Here is an 18,403-nt window from a genome sequence, read left to right on the forward strand (position 1 = left end):
TTTTATCTATTGTCAGCCACAGCCAAAACTTTTTTTGCCTGACATAGCCAAAACTGAGATATAAAGTCTGATTCCACGAGTCTCTGAATTATGACACAGATGAATTTACATTCATATTAGGTCTCTTATGTGAAACTTTGGATTGCTTGGTACACTGCCAACCCCACCCTTAACTAGAATAGAGATATCTGGGAGGATTTAGCTGCAAGGAGTATCTGAATTGCCAAGCTCTACTGCAGAACTTCAGCTTAAGCCACCCCTCCTCTTCTATATGTTGAAGCTATAACTTTAAGAGTCTATAACAATCTCACTTCACATAAGTAACTTGCAATGAGTGCCAATTCTCCTTATCCTTCTCTCTTCCTACCATTCATTGCCTCAAGGCTTACAACTACAGTCATATTCCAGCATTCACTACATTATAAAATTAACCAAAGAGAGAAAGACATAAACACAGTTGTATCCTTTTTCTAATTTAGAACATCAAGAACATAGATAACATGGGTTGTAACAGACTCTAAGGTTTCTAGACAAAAAGAGAGGGTAAATATTTCCAGATCAGGTTGAATTAATCAACATGGCTGCACTTAACAGTGATTGTATCTTAAACAGTTGGCGCTTACTCCATTTGTTCACTTGCTTTTCTGAAACCTAGACTCCAAGGTGGTTCAGATGCCAGAAATTTCTTGATACAATGTACAGGAAAGAACCTAAAGACTTAAAGAAATAGCTAGGTTGAGACATACTTTCATGTGCAGTCTTCTTACCCAGTTCCTACCAAGACAGCCTAAAGCACACTCATTGAACCTTGACATTACATAATACACTGGCAAGAGATAAGTACCAACATGTTTTTAACGGGGTGTTGGCTCTCCTTTGTGGGTCAGTAATGAAGGTAAGTAGTGAAGATTTCTCTGCAAAGGAAGCTTTAAATAATCAGGTTATTAAGATTGCCTGTTTTCTAGATATTGGTTTGTTCTCTTCATTTAGCTATGTTTCATTGGCTTATGAACTAAGAGACTGTAGGTATGGGGTTATATATGGACTCAACATGGATTTTTCTCCACCACAGCTAAACTATCTTCTGCTATTACTAAGTTTCTAATCTACAAGCAGCAGAAAATCAATTCTGAGCCTTTAATAGAGCAGCCTGACCATAAAAGAACTAGGCAGTTAAGCAATGGGGAAAGGATTCCCTGTTTAATAAATGGTGCTGGGAAAACTGGCTAGCTATGAGCAGAAAGCAGAAACTGGACCCCTTCCTGACACCTTACACTAAAATTAACTCCAGATGGATTCAAGACTTAAACACAAGACCTAACACCATAAAAACACTAGAAGAAAATCTAGGCAAAACCATTCAGGACATAGGAGTAGGCAAGGACTTCATGAACAAAACACCAAAAGCATTGGCAACAAAAGCCAAAATAGACAAATGGGACCTAATCAAACTCCACTGCTTCTGTACAGCAAAAGAAACAGTCATTAGAGTGAATCGTCAACCAACAGAATGGAAAAAAATTTTTGCAGTTTACCCATCTGACAAAGGGTTGATATCCAGAATTTACAAAGAACTAAAACAGATTTACAAGAAAAAAACAAGCCCATTCAAAATTGGGCAAAGGATATGAACAGACACTTTACAAAAGAAGACATACATGAGGCCAAGAAACATATGAAAAAATGCTTATCATCACTGGTCATTAGAGAAATGCAAATCAAAACTACATGGAGATACCATCTCACGCCAGTTAGAATGGCGATCATTAAAAAATCTGGAGACAACACATGCTGGAGAGGATGTGGAGAAATAGGAACACTTTTACACTGTTGGTGGGAGTGTAAATTAGTTCAACCATTGTGAAAGACAGTGTAGTGATTCCTCAAGGACCTAGAAATAGAAATTCCATTTGACCCAGCAATCCCATTACTGGGTATATATCCAAAGGACTACAAATCATCCTACTATAAGGACACATGCACACGAATGTTCATTGCAGCACTGTTTACAATAGCAAAGACCTGGAATCAACCCAAATGTCCATTGATGATAGACTGGACTGGGAAAATGTGGCACATATACACCATGGAATATTATGCAGCCATCAAAAACGATGAGTTCATGTCCTTTGTAGGGACATGGATGAACCTAGAGAACATCATTCTCAGCAAACTGACACAAGAACAGAAAATGAAATACCGCATGTTCTCACTCATAGGCGGGTGTTGAACAAGGAGAACACATGGACACAGGGAGGGGAGCAATACACACTGGGGTCTGTTGGGGGCAATAGGGAGGGACAGAGGGGGGTGGGGAGGTGGGGAGAGATAGCATGGGGAGAAATGCCAGATATAGGTGAAGGGGAGGAAGGCAGCAAATCACACTGCCACGTGTGTACCTATGCAACTATCTTGCATGTTCTTCACATGTACCCCAAAACCTAAAATGCAAAAAAAAAGAACTAGGCAGTCATCGGGTAAGGTCACTTACATTGGATCTGTTCATCTTTTCATCACAGAGGGAATAGTTATTGTCCTCACAGATGTTTGTTTTGGATATGGATTTCACCATCCTACTGCAGTTGCTTCTTTGTGTAGTAATTTACATGTGCCAAATGAATGCCTTATTCACCAACATGGTCCACTACATACATCACTGCTTCTAATCAAGAGGATAAATGTACTGAAAAACATGCATAAGGCAATGGTCACATGCCCATAGAATTCACTGGTTTCACTATCTACTCCACCTCTAAATAGTTAACCTGATAAAAATAATTGTGGAATGGCTTATTAAAGACTTCAGCCAGGCGCAGTGGCTCATGTCTGTAATCCCAGCACTTTGGGAGGCCGAGGTGGGCAGATCAAGAGATCAAGAGATTGAGACCATCCTGGCCAACATAGTGAAACCCCATCTCTACTAAAAATACAAAAATTAGCTGGGCATGGTGGCATGCATCTGTAGTCCCAGCTATTTGGGAGGCTGAGGCAGGAGAATCACTTGAACCCAGGAGGCAGACGTTACAGTGAACTGAAATCGTGCCACTGCACTCCAGCCTGGTAACAGAGGAAGACTCCATCTCACACACACCTAAAAAAAAGACTTCATTACAGTACTGGCTGGGAGATACTTTGGAGATATATATATCCAAAACATATATCATATATATATATATATATATATATCCAAAATATATATCATATATATATATCCAAAATATATATCATATATATATATACACACACTCAAATGTGTGTGTGTATATATATATATATCCAAAAGGTGTATGTATATCCAAAAGGTATATGTGTGTGTGTATATATGTATTTATATCCAAAAGGTATACATGTGTATCTATATCCAAAGGGGTGTGTGTGTGTGTGTCCCCGAAAGACTTGAAAGCAAAGAGTCGAAGGTCAAAGAAATACTTGTATACCAGTATTCACAGCAGCATTCACAGTAATCCAAAGATGGAAACAGATCAAGCATGCATCAATGGATGAATGGATAAACAAAATGTGGTATATGCCTGGAATGGAATATTATTCAGTCTTAAAAAGGAGTGAAATTCTGATCCATGTTACAACATAAATGAACCTTGAAGACCTTATGCTAATAAACCAGACACAAAAGGGCAAATATTGTACAATTTCACTCATATGAATAATCCAAAATATGCAAATTCATAGAAAGTAGACTAGAAGTTACCAGAGACTAGGCTGGGGAGAGGTGGAATGAGGGAGATATTGCTTAATAAGTACAAAATTTCTGTTTTATATGATGAAAAAGTTCTAGAAATAGGTAACGGTGATGGTTACAGAACATTGTGAATATGCTTAACGTTACTAAATCATACACTTACAAATGGCAACTATGGTATCTTTCATGTTTTGCATATTTTACCACAATTAAAAAATAAATAAATTCCCCCAGAAACCATAGCAACCTCGTACAAGTAGGGTTGCCAACGTTCAGACCTCTCGGGCACAAAAATGATTATTGTTTCATCAGGAAAAGAACTCAGGCCAGGAGAGATGCTGAATGAAGTCACAGTAAACATTGAATGGGTAGAGGAGGAAGCTATAAATGTCTACCATAAACTTGTGATAAGTTAAAAAAGAAGAGCATGACTGGTTACAGCTGCTCATCATGTTCTTCCTCATTTTTTTAAATCAATTTTCATTATCTTAAAATGCTGGTGTTACTTTTATCATTTAATCCCTAGGATACAAGATAAGAAGATGAGATTGTGACTAAATTGGAGTAGAAATGAACATCATTCAGTGATAGATATGGTGACTAACTGTTTTACTCCTTTTTAGGGAGAGGGGTAAGAATGCAGGAGGAATCATTGCATTATGTTTGTCAGGTGCATGTTGTTCTTTCTGTTATTATTTGTATTTTCAATATGAAAAGAATAAATGAACACTGAATGATGTAGGGTTCAACTGTGGCAGATATTGTAAGCTGTCTTACCCAATTTGCACCCATCCAACCCTTCTTCTAGCACAACATCCTCTATTATAAACTAAACGCTAAATTTTGAAGACTCCCTTTACCTACAGTTCTTCCAAACAGACACACCTACCTGAGGTTTAGATGTAGAAGTGAGCAGTGTTAGGTGGTGGCCATAGACAGGAGATCGGATCTTCTGGCAAGGACAGTGGCCAATCTGGTTCTTCTGGATAGCTTCTAGCATCGAGTCCTGTTTCAGGTTTCCCCAGGAAGCAAACACTGAGACGGAGGTCAGCATGCAGAATGTTTTTAACAAAGCACTCAGGATCAACACCTGTGGAGGAAGGGAAAGCAGTAGGATTGGGCAGAGAGCAAATTAGGACTGCAGTTTAGTCTCATCAAAGGCCTCAGCTAACCCCATAGGAAGCTATAAAACTGGGACGGCCCTGGAGAATTGTCCTCAGCTGAAGCAAGAGGGCTAGGTACCTTTAGGTAGAGCAAAGGTCATTTCCAGACAGGGCTGACAGTTGAGCAACACTTCTGGCAGCACTTCTAGCAGATGGTGGAATAAGTCCTTCCAAACTGACCAGGGGATCTAGGTAGCATATCACAACATCCACTAGAGTACACCCTATGCATTGCTTAGATCCACAGGTTTCACATACATTCTGGAAGTATCTCCTCCAGGACTATGGTGGCCTCTTTTCCCAGGACAAAATTGTAAAAAGGTGGTTAGCAGTGCAAGCTGAAGTCCTCACCATTGAAGTTGGTCCTGTCGTATCTCTCCTCTTCTACATATTCTAGATCTCTGTAAGCTTTAGGTAGCTCTTCTGGTTTGACTAAAGTGTCTGGTTGCATGGGGCTGTCATCAGTGGGTTGCTGAAAACTGTTCCACAACCAATTCTCCAGGGGAAAAAAGAGTCCTGATTTACAACATTTGCTGCTTTCTGTAGTGACAATACTACTGTGGCCATTATAAGCTACCCATGGGGTATCTCTATTGCAGGGTTGGTTAGAGATGCATACATTCAGCACTCACAAGCCTGTGTGAGCCACCTTCGGCATATCACTGGCTGTAATGCAACCACTGTACATTTTCAGTTTACATCACGTTCCTGGATGACTCAGGTAAACCAAGCTTGAGTTCTATCCTCCTTCAGCTGGCCATATAGATCCCCAAATCGGCCATAGGTTCACAGTTGCGAGCCAAGAGAGGGACACTAGTGTAACATGGTCAAGGCCTTGGGGTTCTATCCTAGCTGCTCATGCAGCTGCCTTGTGCCCATCAGCCCTCACGTGCCTGATCCTGAATATACCACTTCTGTCTTAAATGGATTGCTGCTCGTCTGGCCTAATTCATAATGCTTGCAGAACTCCGTTGATGATAGGCAACTCTGGCTTCGTGATCACTTGATGATCCACAGTCAAGTGTTCTATCTCTACTAGGAGTAGAGCCAGAAGCTGTTTTATAATGCTATAAAATTCTTGTTTCAGAATCCTAGAGGTTTATATTATGATTCCCTTATTGGGCCTTACTATCATCTCCTCACAACATGTTTTCCCACCACAGATTTCTCCAATATTATAGGTTCTGCTGGGCTATCTCGCCCAGATGAGAAGGCCACTTGCCCTGCAGCCTGGACACACTGCAAAGCCCTTTTCTGCTGTAGATCCCACTCACAGTTGGAAGCATTTGGAATCACCCCAAATAGGAACGCTGCTGCCAGATGTGGAATATGACGCTTCCAAACCTAATTTGCTCTACCTAGTTTTGTGCTTCCTTCTTTGTGATAGGAGGCGTGAGTCGTTTGTCTTTTGCTTTGTAGTCGGCACAACTGAAAGTTGTGTCAGTATGTCCCAGACCACTAGACTCTAAAAATGTTACCCACAAGGCCGGTCCCTGAATTATCATGGTGTTTATTTTCTACCTCCTGGAGGAAATTTTTCTTATCAAGGTTTCCAACATATTTGCCACTTATTGACCACCAAGTCCAATTAGCTGACATCCCCCATAGAGTCTCCATGTGCCTCCAGTCTCACTGGGAAGCCATGACCATGCTTCAAATTTCTGAGTATCAATGTCAGCTTGGATCCTGTATGAAACAGCTCTTGAAAGGTTGGGTGTTCCCCTTTCCTCAGTGTGTGTCTTCCCAGGAGAGTGACTGTAGAACCCTTGGAGAATAACTGGGTTGGAATCATTAACATGTATGTTTGCCAGCTTGTTGCAAGGTCCTTCTTCCTTGGATCTGTTCTCTCTCCCCTAAGATTCTCCTACTCCTGGTATAGCTAGCTACTACTCATCTTTGAAGACTCACCTTGGGCAACATTTCTTCTGAGAAACCTTTATTGAAAGATCACACAGAATTTCCTCTATCTCAATGCCAACGAGTCCAAATAAGGTACTCCCTAGCTCCCACTCTATTTATGTCTGAAATATATCAGTTATCAAAAGGACTCACTGGTGGGAATTAAATTATCACCTTCTAGAAAATAGTGTGCTGCTATATATTATGAGCAGTGGATCATTTCCTATAAACTTATTTTTTTTTGAGAGGGAGTCTCACACTGTTGTCCAGGCTGGAGTACAGTGGCGCAATCTCCGCTCATTGCAACCTCCACCTCCAGGATTCAAGTGATTCTCCTGCCTCAGCCTCCCGAGTAGCTGAAATTGCAGGCACCTGCCACCACACCCAGCTAATTTTTTGTATTTGTAGTAGAGATGGGGTTTCACTATGTTGGCTAGGCTGGTCTTGAACTCCTGACCTCATGATCTGCCCACCTCAGCCTCCCAAAGTGCTGGGATTACAGGCGTGAGCCATTGTACCTACCCAGCTCCTATAACTTTTTTACCAAACAATTCTCTCTCTGTAATCCTGTCTCAGGGAAAGAGTCAGAAACGTGGGAAAAGATTTTGTACAACAGTGTTTAGTTAGGCTCTGTTTTATATGGACGGGCTAGAACTACAAATCCCTAGAAAACATATAAAATGCATTTTAACATAAACATGCATAGCTAAGAGACAAAACATATAGAGGAACTTAGTAAATCAGAAACTGAAGGCCACAAAATTGAATGGAAGAAGGAAGCCACAGGCCAGAATGTGGTCAGGGAACTACTATCTTGGAATGAAACAGCAGCCTCCTGTTTGGAGATATAGGAAGAAGGGTGAGCCTGCACGGTGATGAACAGTTGGGCACTGCAGTGGCCCATTCAAACAACAGAGACAAGGGTGGGCATGCAACGGAGACAAGGATTTCTGCCTCCAAGTAGAAGCACTGAGTGTGAGTTTGTGTTGTATGATGAAAAAAAAAGGTAATAAAAGTAGCTGAAAAAGTCTGGGTAGGCTGGGGCAGGCATGGTGGCTCACGCCTGTAATCCCAGCACATTGGGAGGGTGAGGTGAGTGGATCATTTGAGATCAGGTGTTCAAGACCAGCCTGGCCAACATAGCAAAACCCCATCTTTACTGAAAATACAAAAATTAGGCAGGCATGGTGGTGCATGTTTGTAATGCCAGCTACTCAGGAGGCTGAGGCAGGAGAATCTCTTGAACCCAGGAGGTGGAGGTTGCAGTGAGCTGAGATCGTGCTATTATTGCACTCCAACCTGGGCAACAGAGCAAAACACTGTCTCAAAAAAAAAAAAAAAAAAGTATGTGAGTGGACTGAAAAATTCTCCATCTGGCAGATACTTATCTGGTTAAGTCTGGGGTCAATGTCTATTCCACATATTAATACCATTGTCTATACCACACATAGCCAGCAATTGGGATTTATATGCTATTGACATAGTCTTAGTACTTGAATCATAAAATTAACATACAAATTAGACCCCTGACTTTAAATCCCTTGAACTTCTGGCAGGATAAATATAAAATCTGTGGAGTAATACACATTCAACTTGAGATGCACAAACTTCACATAGATACAGCCCTTCTGAAAATAGTCTCACAGAATTCACAATTATATAGGAAATCTACCATATTTGAGAGTTAGCAAACACAACAAACAACAAAATTAGGCAGAAAATTAAAACAATTATAAACTCTAAGATAGTATCAAATAAATATATGTAAATTGATTAAATACATTTAAAAGCATCTTATGGAAGACTACTCAAATTTCAACACAGAGAGAAAGAGGTTTTTTTTGAGAGGGAGTCTTGCTCTGTCACCCCAGGCTGGATGCAGTGGCGCGATTTCGGCTCACTGCAACCTCTGCCTCTCAGGTTCAAGCAATTCTCTGCCTCAGCCTCCTGAGTAACTGGGATTACAGGCACCCACCACCATGCCCAGCTAATTTTTGTATTTTTAGTAGAGATAGGGTTTCGCCGTCTTGGCCGGGCTGGTCTTGAACTCCTGATCTCGTGAACACCTGCCTCAGCCTCCCAAACTGCTGGGATTACAGGCGTGAGCCACCATGCCTGGCTGAGAAAGAGATTTTTTAAAAATCAAAAAGCATCTAAGAGACATAGCATGTGGAAAGAGAAAGCCCATCATACGATTTCCAGAAATAACGAGAATGTGAGAGAAGTAATTTGATGATCTAGCGGCTCAGGCTTTTCCAGAATGAATGAATGACATGAATTCTGAGATTCAGGAACGTGGTGTCCTGTGAACACTGTAAATAAATATAAATTTACATCTAGATAAAGCGGAACTTATAAAAGCAAGTAAAGATAAAAACCAGTTACCTAAGAACAATGATAAACAGACTTATCTCAGCCTTATTGATTAAATGACTTGACAACTTAAAACAATTTCAATAAGCTGAGAAAAACACTAGATAACTCAGAATTCTATTCCCAAATACATTTTAATTCAACAATAAAGATAAGACATTTTCAGACACACAGAAAAATCAGTCAATATTAACACACTCTCAATGAAAAACTTCTAAAATATGTATTTCAGAAAGAAGATATTTAACCCAGAAGGAAGAAATAAGATGTAAGAGATAATTTTATGCCAAGAAATGATAAATATGTGTGTAAATCTTAAAAACATTTGGCTGTGTAAGAGTAAAACTTATAGAAGAAATAAAATGCTAATGTAAATGTGGGGTGTGTGTGTGTGTGTAGAAGACAGTAAGCATTATTTCCAAACCAGAATTGGTGGACAACTGGGGAATAAATTCAATCAAGTAAAAAAGGCAGAAAAAGTGATAGAACAAGGAAAGAAAAAAAAAGTAAAACAAATAAAAAGCAGCAAATAATAGGTAGAAATAAAGGCAAATATGTCAACAATCATATTGAATATAAATAGATTAAATTCCTCTATTAAAAGACAGAGACTTTCAGATTAAACAAAAGACTAAATCCAATTATACACTGATTTCAATAGAAATACCTATCATTTAAAGACATGGAAACTTTAAGTAATGTGATAGAAAAAAATATATCAAGTATCTATTAACCTAAAGAAAGCTACTGTAACTAGATTAATACCAAGGGAAATAAACTAAGACCAAAGGCATTTTTAGATATAAACATAGATAGCATGTACTGACAAAAATCCAGTTTAGCCTTCTCATTTTAATGAGGCAATGAATAATTTGCCTCTAAAATATAATAATTTCAAACTTGTATGTACTTAATAAAATAGCCACAAAATGTGTAAAGCAAAATGTTACAGTATTACAAAGAGAAATCAGCAAAACCACAATTGTAGTGGGTACATATTTATACTTATGTCTCTCTGAAACTGGTGAGTCAAGCATATAAAAATCAACTAAAAAGATGGAAACAAAGTATTACCATAAACAGAAAGGGGAGATCTTTTTGAGGCAAAATGTTCTAAAATTGTACTGTGGTGATGATTGCACAACTCTGTACATTTACTAAAAAGCCTTAAATTGTACAATTTAAAATGAATGAATTTTATAATATATAAAGTATACTTCAGTAAAAATGTCAAAAGGATATAGAAAACCTTGTGAGCCTGTATAGTTTCCTGAATCTGCTAATTAGGAAAAAAATATTCAACTTAAGCACAAATGAAATGTTTAGAGAGTTTGACTTCAAATGAAACCACAAAGTAAATCTCAACTAATAAGAAAGAATTAGCCTGGGCAACATAATGAAACCCCATTTCTGCAAAAAATTCAAAAATTAGCCAGGCATGATGGTGCGTGCCAGTAGTCCCAGCTACTCAGGAGGCTGAGGTGGGAGGATCGACTGAGCCCAGGAGACCATGGCTGCAGTGTGCCAACGTCGAACCACTGCACTCCAGCCTGGGTGACAGTACCATATCCTGCCTCAAACAAAAAGAAAGAAAAGAAAAGAGAAAAGAAAGAAAGAAATAATTGATATCTGGTAGACCATATTCCCTGAACATAATTTAATTAAAATGAGGTTAAAAAGATTTTTAGAACTCATGTCTGAAAATTTAAAAATACTTCTAAATAATGGGTTTAAGGAGAAATAACAATGTAAATTTGGAAGTACTTAGAAGTGACAGAAAAATAAAAGTGCTGTCATTTATATCAAAATACATGGGATAAGCTGAGGTTGGTACTTAAAAGGACAAACAAGTTTTCAATGTTGATATTAGGAATACCAGAAAAGGGGACATGACTACAGATACAATGGGAATGTTTCAATTCTAAGAAAATAATATGAATAACTCAATTTGAAAACTTAGACACAATAGATAATTAGCATTACAGACCCCAAGAAAGAGAAAATCTTATAAGACTTATGAAAGAAACTGAATCAAGTTAAGTATCCATACACAAAAAGAATGCCACCACATTCAGATGTATTTATGGGGCCATTTTACCAAATGAGTAAAACAAATACATTATTTAAAAATTATACCAGCTTTTCCAACTTTACCAACTTTATACCAACTTTGACAGAAGGAAGAAAAAGAAGAATCACTTTTCACAATATTTTATGAAGGTAATATAACCCCAATACAAAAATCAGGCAAAGATAATATAAGAAAAGAAAATTATTGGCCAGTCTCAAAATCCCAAATAAAATATTAGTCTATTGAATTTAGCAGGAAATTAAAAAGAAATGCTAAAAGTACAGTTTACTTAATCACTGCAAGATGGGTTTCATGTTTAAAAACTCTTGACTACATACCAGATTAAAGAAGAAAAATCATCGCCTCAATAGATGCAGGAAAAACATGTGGAAAAATTTAACACTTGCCAGGCGCAGTGGCTCATGCTTGTAATCCCAACACTTTGGGAGGCTGATGCAGGAGGATCACTTGAATCCAGGAGTTCGAGACCAGCCTAAACAACATATGGAGACCCTGTCTCTACAAAAAATAAAATAAAATAATAATAAAAATAACTAGCCAGGCATGGTAACACACGCCTGTGGTACCAGCTATTCAGGAGGCTGAAGCTGAGGTTGGGGGATCACTTACGCCTAGGAGATCAAGGCTACAGTGAGCCATAATCATGCCACTGTACTCCAACCTGGATGACAGAGTAGGAACCTGTCTCAAAAAAAAAATCAACCCTCACTTGCCACAGAAGCTCACACAAAACTAGGATGACAAGGAGATGTCCCTCACCTAATGATGGCATCTAACAAAACGCAACAGCAAACACGGTTCTTAATGGCAAAGCAGTTGAAGCAATCCCTTTGAAGTTAAGAACAAGATAAAAAATAATTCTCCCTATCACTATTTTTACTCAGAATTATGAAGGATTCTCTAGATTGTGCCTAAGGCATGAAACATTTGTGTAGCAGTTAGGCTAAGTGGTGGTAACATACAAACCCCAAAATCTCAGTGGCTTACGACATAAGTTTGCTTTTGCTCAAAGTTCATAGTAGATCTTGCTGGTGGTGACTCAGTCCTAAGAAGTGTCCTTTTGTGGCTGTGCTTCTCAAAAGGGGAACACCCAGTTATTGTACAGAGGCAAGGGAGAAATGGAGGATGACACATCAGCTCTTTATTCCTCCAGTTTCCTAGTGACATTCATCTCTTCCACTTCCACCCTATTGGCTCAAATAAGTCACATGACTTTAACTCCAAAGGGCCTGGAAATGTGAGGGAGTACAGGAATATTCAGGGAGCTGTGAATGTTCCTGCCACAGCTGGAAAGGAAAAACAATAAATTGTCATGGCTTGCAAATGCTATGACTATATGAAAACGTTAGGAGAATTTATACTCTATTAAACCGATACAGAATACACTCTGAGAATTAATATGCTAGCAAAGTTACTTGTAACAATGTCCCAAAATCAGTTTCATTCATATTTACCAGCAATAACCAAATAACCAGTAAAAAAATGTAATTTCTTAAAACACAATTTAAGAGAATTTGGAATAAATGTCATGAAAGATGAGTAAGATTTTTCAAAAACATTTTAAAACTTCATTAAAAGGCATATACTAAGACTTAATTTTGTGTGTGTGTGTGTGTGTGTGTGTGTGTGTGTGTGTGTGTGTCTAGTATAGACAGAACTATCCAACATCAGAAAAATATTAATTTTCCCCAGAATAATCTGTAAATTTCATCCAGTTAAAAAAACGGATTGTCAGGCAAGGCATGGTGGCTCACACCTGTAATACCAGCACTTTGAGAGGCCAAGGCGGGCAGATCACCTGGGGTTGGGAGTTTGAGACCAGCCTGACCAACATGGAGAAACCCCATCTCTACTAAAAATACAAAAATTAGCAGGGCATGATGGCACATGCTTGTAATCCCAGCTACTCGGGAGGCTGAGGCAGGAGAATCTCTTGAACTCAGAAGGTGAGGTTGCAGTGAGCTGAGATCGCGCCATTGCACACCAGCCTGGGCAATAAAAGAGAAATATCACCTGAAAAAAAAAAATATTATATATATATATATATATATATATATATAATACTGCTTCATATTACAGGCATGAGCCACCACGCCAGGCCCGAAATATTTCGAAATATCCTAGCACTTTGGGAGGCTGAGGTAGGTGGATCACAAGGTCAGGAGATGGAGACCATCCTGGCCAACATGGTGAAATCCTGTCTCTACTAAAATACAAAAATTAGCTGGTTGTGGTGGCTCACCTGTAATCCCAGCTACTCGGGAGGCTGAGGCAGGGGAATCACTTGAACCTGGGAGGCAGAGGTTGCAGTGAGCCGAGAATGCACCACTGTACTCCAACCTACCGACAGAGCAAGACTCCATCTCAAAAAAAAAATAGATTTTTTTCCTTTTTTCCTTGATCTACATGTGTATAACTTCTTAAGTTGTTACTAAATTTCATAAGAAAAGCAAAGAGCCAAGAAAAAAAATTTTTAGTCAAAAGACAACATGAAAAATATCAGAATTATGTTCAGCTACAGTGTAACAAAGAAAAAAAATCATCTACAATGGCTTAAACAACAGGGTATTATTGGCATCACATAACAAAGGGAACATTCACCTATAATGAGAAAAGATAAAAATACGTTGTTCTACCTGCCAATTATTTCTTTTATTTTTACTGTATTTTATTTTTTAGAGACAGGGTATCATTCTGTCACCCACGCTGGAGCACAGTGGTGTGATCATGGCTCACGGCAGCCTTGAACTACTGGGCCCAAGCAATCCTCCTTCCTCAGCCTCATGAGTAGTGAGGACTACAGGCACATGCCACCATGCCCAGCTAATTATTTCTTTTTTTCTTGCTTTTTTTTTCTTTAGAGACAGGATCTCACTCTGTTACCCAGGCTGAAGTACAGCGGTGCAATCATGGCTTACTGCAGCCTTAACCTCCTGGCTCCAGTGATCCTTCTGCCTCAGCCTCCCAAGTAGCTGGAACTATAGGTGTGTACCACCACACCTGACTGATTTTTAAAAATTTTTTTGTAGAGATGGAGTTTTTCCATGTTGCCCAGTCTGGTCTCCAACTCCTGGGCTCAAGTGATTCTCCCACCTCAAGTCTCCAAAAGTGCTAGGATTATAGGCATGAGCCACCATGCCCAGCAGTAATTATTTCCTAATATTAATTAACTGACATTGTGGTGATACATCAATCTGTATGATCTTGACTCATGAGTCAACTCCTATAGAAGGAACCACTTTACTCACTGATAAATCTAAGTTTCTGATCCTACAAGATCAGGTCATTATGAATTTATACGAATTCATGAAAGTAAAGACCATCCTGTGAGGCCACTTGATAGACAACCATTAGATCTTCTTCAGGAAGCTACTCTTCTACTTTGCCATGTTTGAGCCCCCATTTTAAAACTAACTTGTACCAATTCCATGCTTAGTCATTGTCCTTCTGATTTGAAACTCAGCTTCCCATATTAATCTACATAAAGGAAGATTATTTCTTCATCTTGTATGGCACTTTCCAATCAAAATGCTAACTATGTGCTAGACCCTGTTCCAAAGTTGGGAGCCCAGGGAGTGTGAGTTTTTACATGTCATAAAGAAAAAGAAAAGAATCTACTAAATAACTAAATGATCACTGCCATTCCAGGGATCTGGGGGTTGGTGCTGTTTTCACAATAGCATGTGGCAGTGTGCTTTGCCTAGAGTAGATGCCTGATAAATATTTTGACTAATTGGTTGTCATGGCTAACATCCTAAAACCAGCACTCCATAATTTTTTGATATTAAAATTCCCCAGGATGTGTCCTTACCATATCACCCCCATTATATGCCTGGTAGAGACAGATTAAATCAAGCCAAATGAGTAGATGAAATGGTTCGTCGTGGTTTAATGAGACACGCAGCACAGGGATGCAAGGGTCTACTCGAGTGACATACTGCTTTTGTGTCTAAGCTGATCTTTTTCAGCATAAGTATCAGCACGTCTTAACATGACACCGAGAGGCAATTAAACGCACTTTGGACTGAAGTAGGGAGAAAGATGTGGGAGAGGGAATAAGCTTTTTTTCTTTCACAGTCAAAAAATCAAAGAAAACTATGGTTTAATGCTCCGAGACCCTCTCCTAGTGGCACAGAGAGAGCTCTTGTGGCTCTCCCAGACTGTCTCTTCAGTCTGGGACAGATTTTTCTTCTTTAAAGACACTACATAAATCACTGATGGGAAAATAATTTACAGCCACAGTGGAAGAAAGGAGCAAAAAGCCAAGAACACATCTTCTAGATTACAAGAAGAAGACCTGAATTTTCAGCAGGCTTTATAAAGATGGAATCAGGAGCTGGGGAAGAATCTGAACCCTACTATGCCCAAACAGATTTTCAGTCTTCAGGCTGCGGCTGGGATCCATCTCTTCAACACTGGCTGCAGCACAGGCTGGGGCAAAATGTGCCATTAATAGCTTTGGGGAGGTGTGAAGTAGGAAGGGGAAATGGAGAACCACAGAAAGGTCCCTAGAATTAGCTGCCTTCCAACTACCAACGCTTAACTGTATGCTGACAGGCAGCAGCAAAATTTGCTACCTCATCTCTCCAATCAATCTGGGACCAGGACTGTTTCTTAACCAAGATTGTTTCTTACCAAGGGGACTCAAACACAGGGAGAAGACATAATTTGGGATATGTTTCTTGTTTTGTTTTGTTTTTAGAGATAGAGTCTCACTCTGCAGCCCAGGCTGGAAGGCAGTGGCACGATCTCAGCTCACTGCAACCTCTGCCTCCTGGGTTCAAGTGGTTCTCTTGCCTCAGCCTCCTGAGTAGTTGGAATTACAGGCACATGCCACCACACCTGGCTAACTTTTGTATTTTTAGTAGATACAGGGTTTGTCCATGTTGGCCAGGCTGGCCTCAAACTCCTGACCTCAAGTGATTCGCCCACCTCGGCCTCCCAAAGTGCTGCGCTTACAAGTGTGAGCCACTGTGTCCAGCCAACTTGGGATAGGTTTCTATGGAGCGATACCCAGAGAGACTAGAAACTTAACAGTTGGTATAGTTTCCCTTCTGATTGTTTCAATTTTGATAAAATACAAAAGAAGAGAAAGAGACGGTAAATCTCATTTACATCTGTACAGATTCTTACAGCCAATAAGAAGATATGATTGACGTGATTCATTATACGATCCGATTTTCAGGAAGATGTAGACTTTCAACATCATCCCCAAAAGATAACCTTGAAAAAAATCTATATTTGTCCTATTCATCACTTTTACCCTATGGGTCATTATCTGAAATTACTCCACTAATAGATTAATTACTGCAGTCAATGTAGACCTTTAAATTGAATAACTTGAACCAAAATATTTATTCTCTGGAATTTGTGATGAGCTTTAATTTTCCACATGTATCTTTTTTGAGGAGCAAGCTGCTTGGGGAAAACCTCTCTGAGAAGAAAACTTTTCTGTGGAGATTGGATGGATGCCAAGTGTAATGTAATACTAGCTGCATATATTAATTGACATGTTTTCCCTTCTGATAGTCCTGTTACCCCTGACCCTGCCCTCTTCAGGCAGTTAAACTGGAGAAATCCATCCCCTCAAAGGAGGGCGGCTTTATCAGAACTCTTAGAACCAGCGTGTCAAGGTCTAGATCCCAGCTATCAGACAAAAGAATCAGAGGAATCTGTGCCCAGTCCCTGCAATGCAGCCTTGTCTACACGAGCAGTGAATCGCATGCAAAACTAAAACAGTCTGGACTCATATGAAACCAGCTGCCTCTGCATGGAATCCTGAACTGTGGGCCACATCTGTCCAACTAATATTTACTTGGTACCTACTGTCTTGCTCTGAACAAGACTTTCAAAAATATATAGTTATAAGTGATCTATCTTTCCTGTTCTCCAAGAACTTAAAACCTCACAGAGGAGATAAGAAATACATCCAGATAAGTTTAATAAAAGGCACTATGAGAAATAGATACCAGAGAGCTGCCACTCCTTCCAAAATGCCCCCCATACCTCCTCTGTCCTTCCTATCATCAAAGTTATAATTATTTTTGTGGGTGTGACTTGTACATTCACTGTCTCCCCAGGTAGAATAAGCAGGGATGACTCTATCTGTACACAGTCATTCTCCCAGTGCATACCACATAGCCCAGCTATTCAAAGGATACTTTGTTAAATGAATGAATGAGTGAAGGAATGAAATTATGGCAGGGTCTCTTTTTTTGTTCAGTGATTACATCACATTTCGTTTTTCTGTGAGAGTTTAGAGAAGCAGGCCTTGTTGCTAGATTTTCTGCTGCTAACTCAGCACCACCACCCCCTCCTCCTAAGTGTGGGAACTGCCACACAATCGTCCTGCAGGATCACTTCATGGGAGAGGACTTGGGGTAGATGTGGAGTGTGAAGCCCATTCTCTGGAGGCATTTGCACACAAATGCACAGGCAAATTTGAGCGGCAGACTGCGACATTTAGTGAGAACTTCCCAGAGGTTCTCAAGAGGTGCAGCAGCTTGCAGACAAGCTTTGGAAAATTACTCCAAGTGTTTGGAGCTGCGGGCTTCAGTGTCAACCACTCTGATCTTTGGGGCTATTCCCCTGACTTTCAGGGGTAGCTTTGTGACCTATGCACCAGTGCAGCCCTCCCTCCCAGCTACTCCAAAGGTTGTGTAAATTCCTAATTCTGAATTAAACTCTTTATATCTGGAATGCATAGAGTGGCTTCTATATTCCTGAGCAAGCCCTGATCTGTCCACTCGGTTAGGGAGTGTGAGTTTACCCTGTCTCTACATCTGATCACACTCACCTGAATAATCTCTATCTCTGGGATAATTTATTTGAGCAATTTCAGATTACCTTTCCTTTTGTACAAAAAGATGCCAGTTGGACATAGAGAAATACTTTTTTATTCTTTTGCTTGGTTTTTTAGATGGAGTCTCACTCTGTTGCCCAGGCTGAAGTGCAATGGCTTGATCTTGGTTCACTGCAACCTTCCCCTCCCAAGTTCAAGCAGTTCTCCTGCCTCAGCCTCCCAAGTAGCTGAGACTACAGGCACCTGCCACTATGCCTGGCTAATTTTTGTATTTTTAGTAGAGAGGGGGTTTCATGTTGGCCAAACTGATCTAGAACTCCTGACCTCAAGTGCTTTGCCTGCCTCGGCCTCCCAAAGTAGCTGGGATTATTGGT

Source organism: Callithrix jacchus, chromosome 3 (genome assembly GCF_049354715.1).
Source record: "Callithrix jacchus isolate 240 chromosome 3, calJac240_pri, whole genome shotgun sequence".
NCBI classification, from domain to species: Eukaryota; Metazoa; Chordata; class Mammalia; order Primates; family Cebidae; genus Callithrix; species Callithrix jacchus.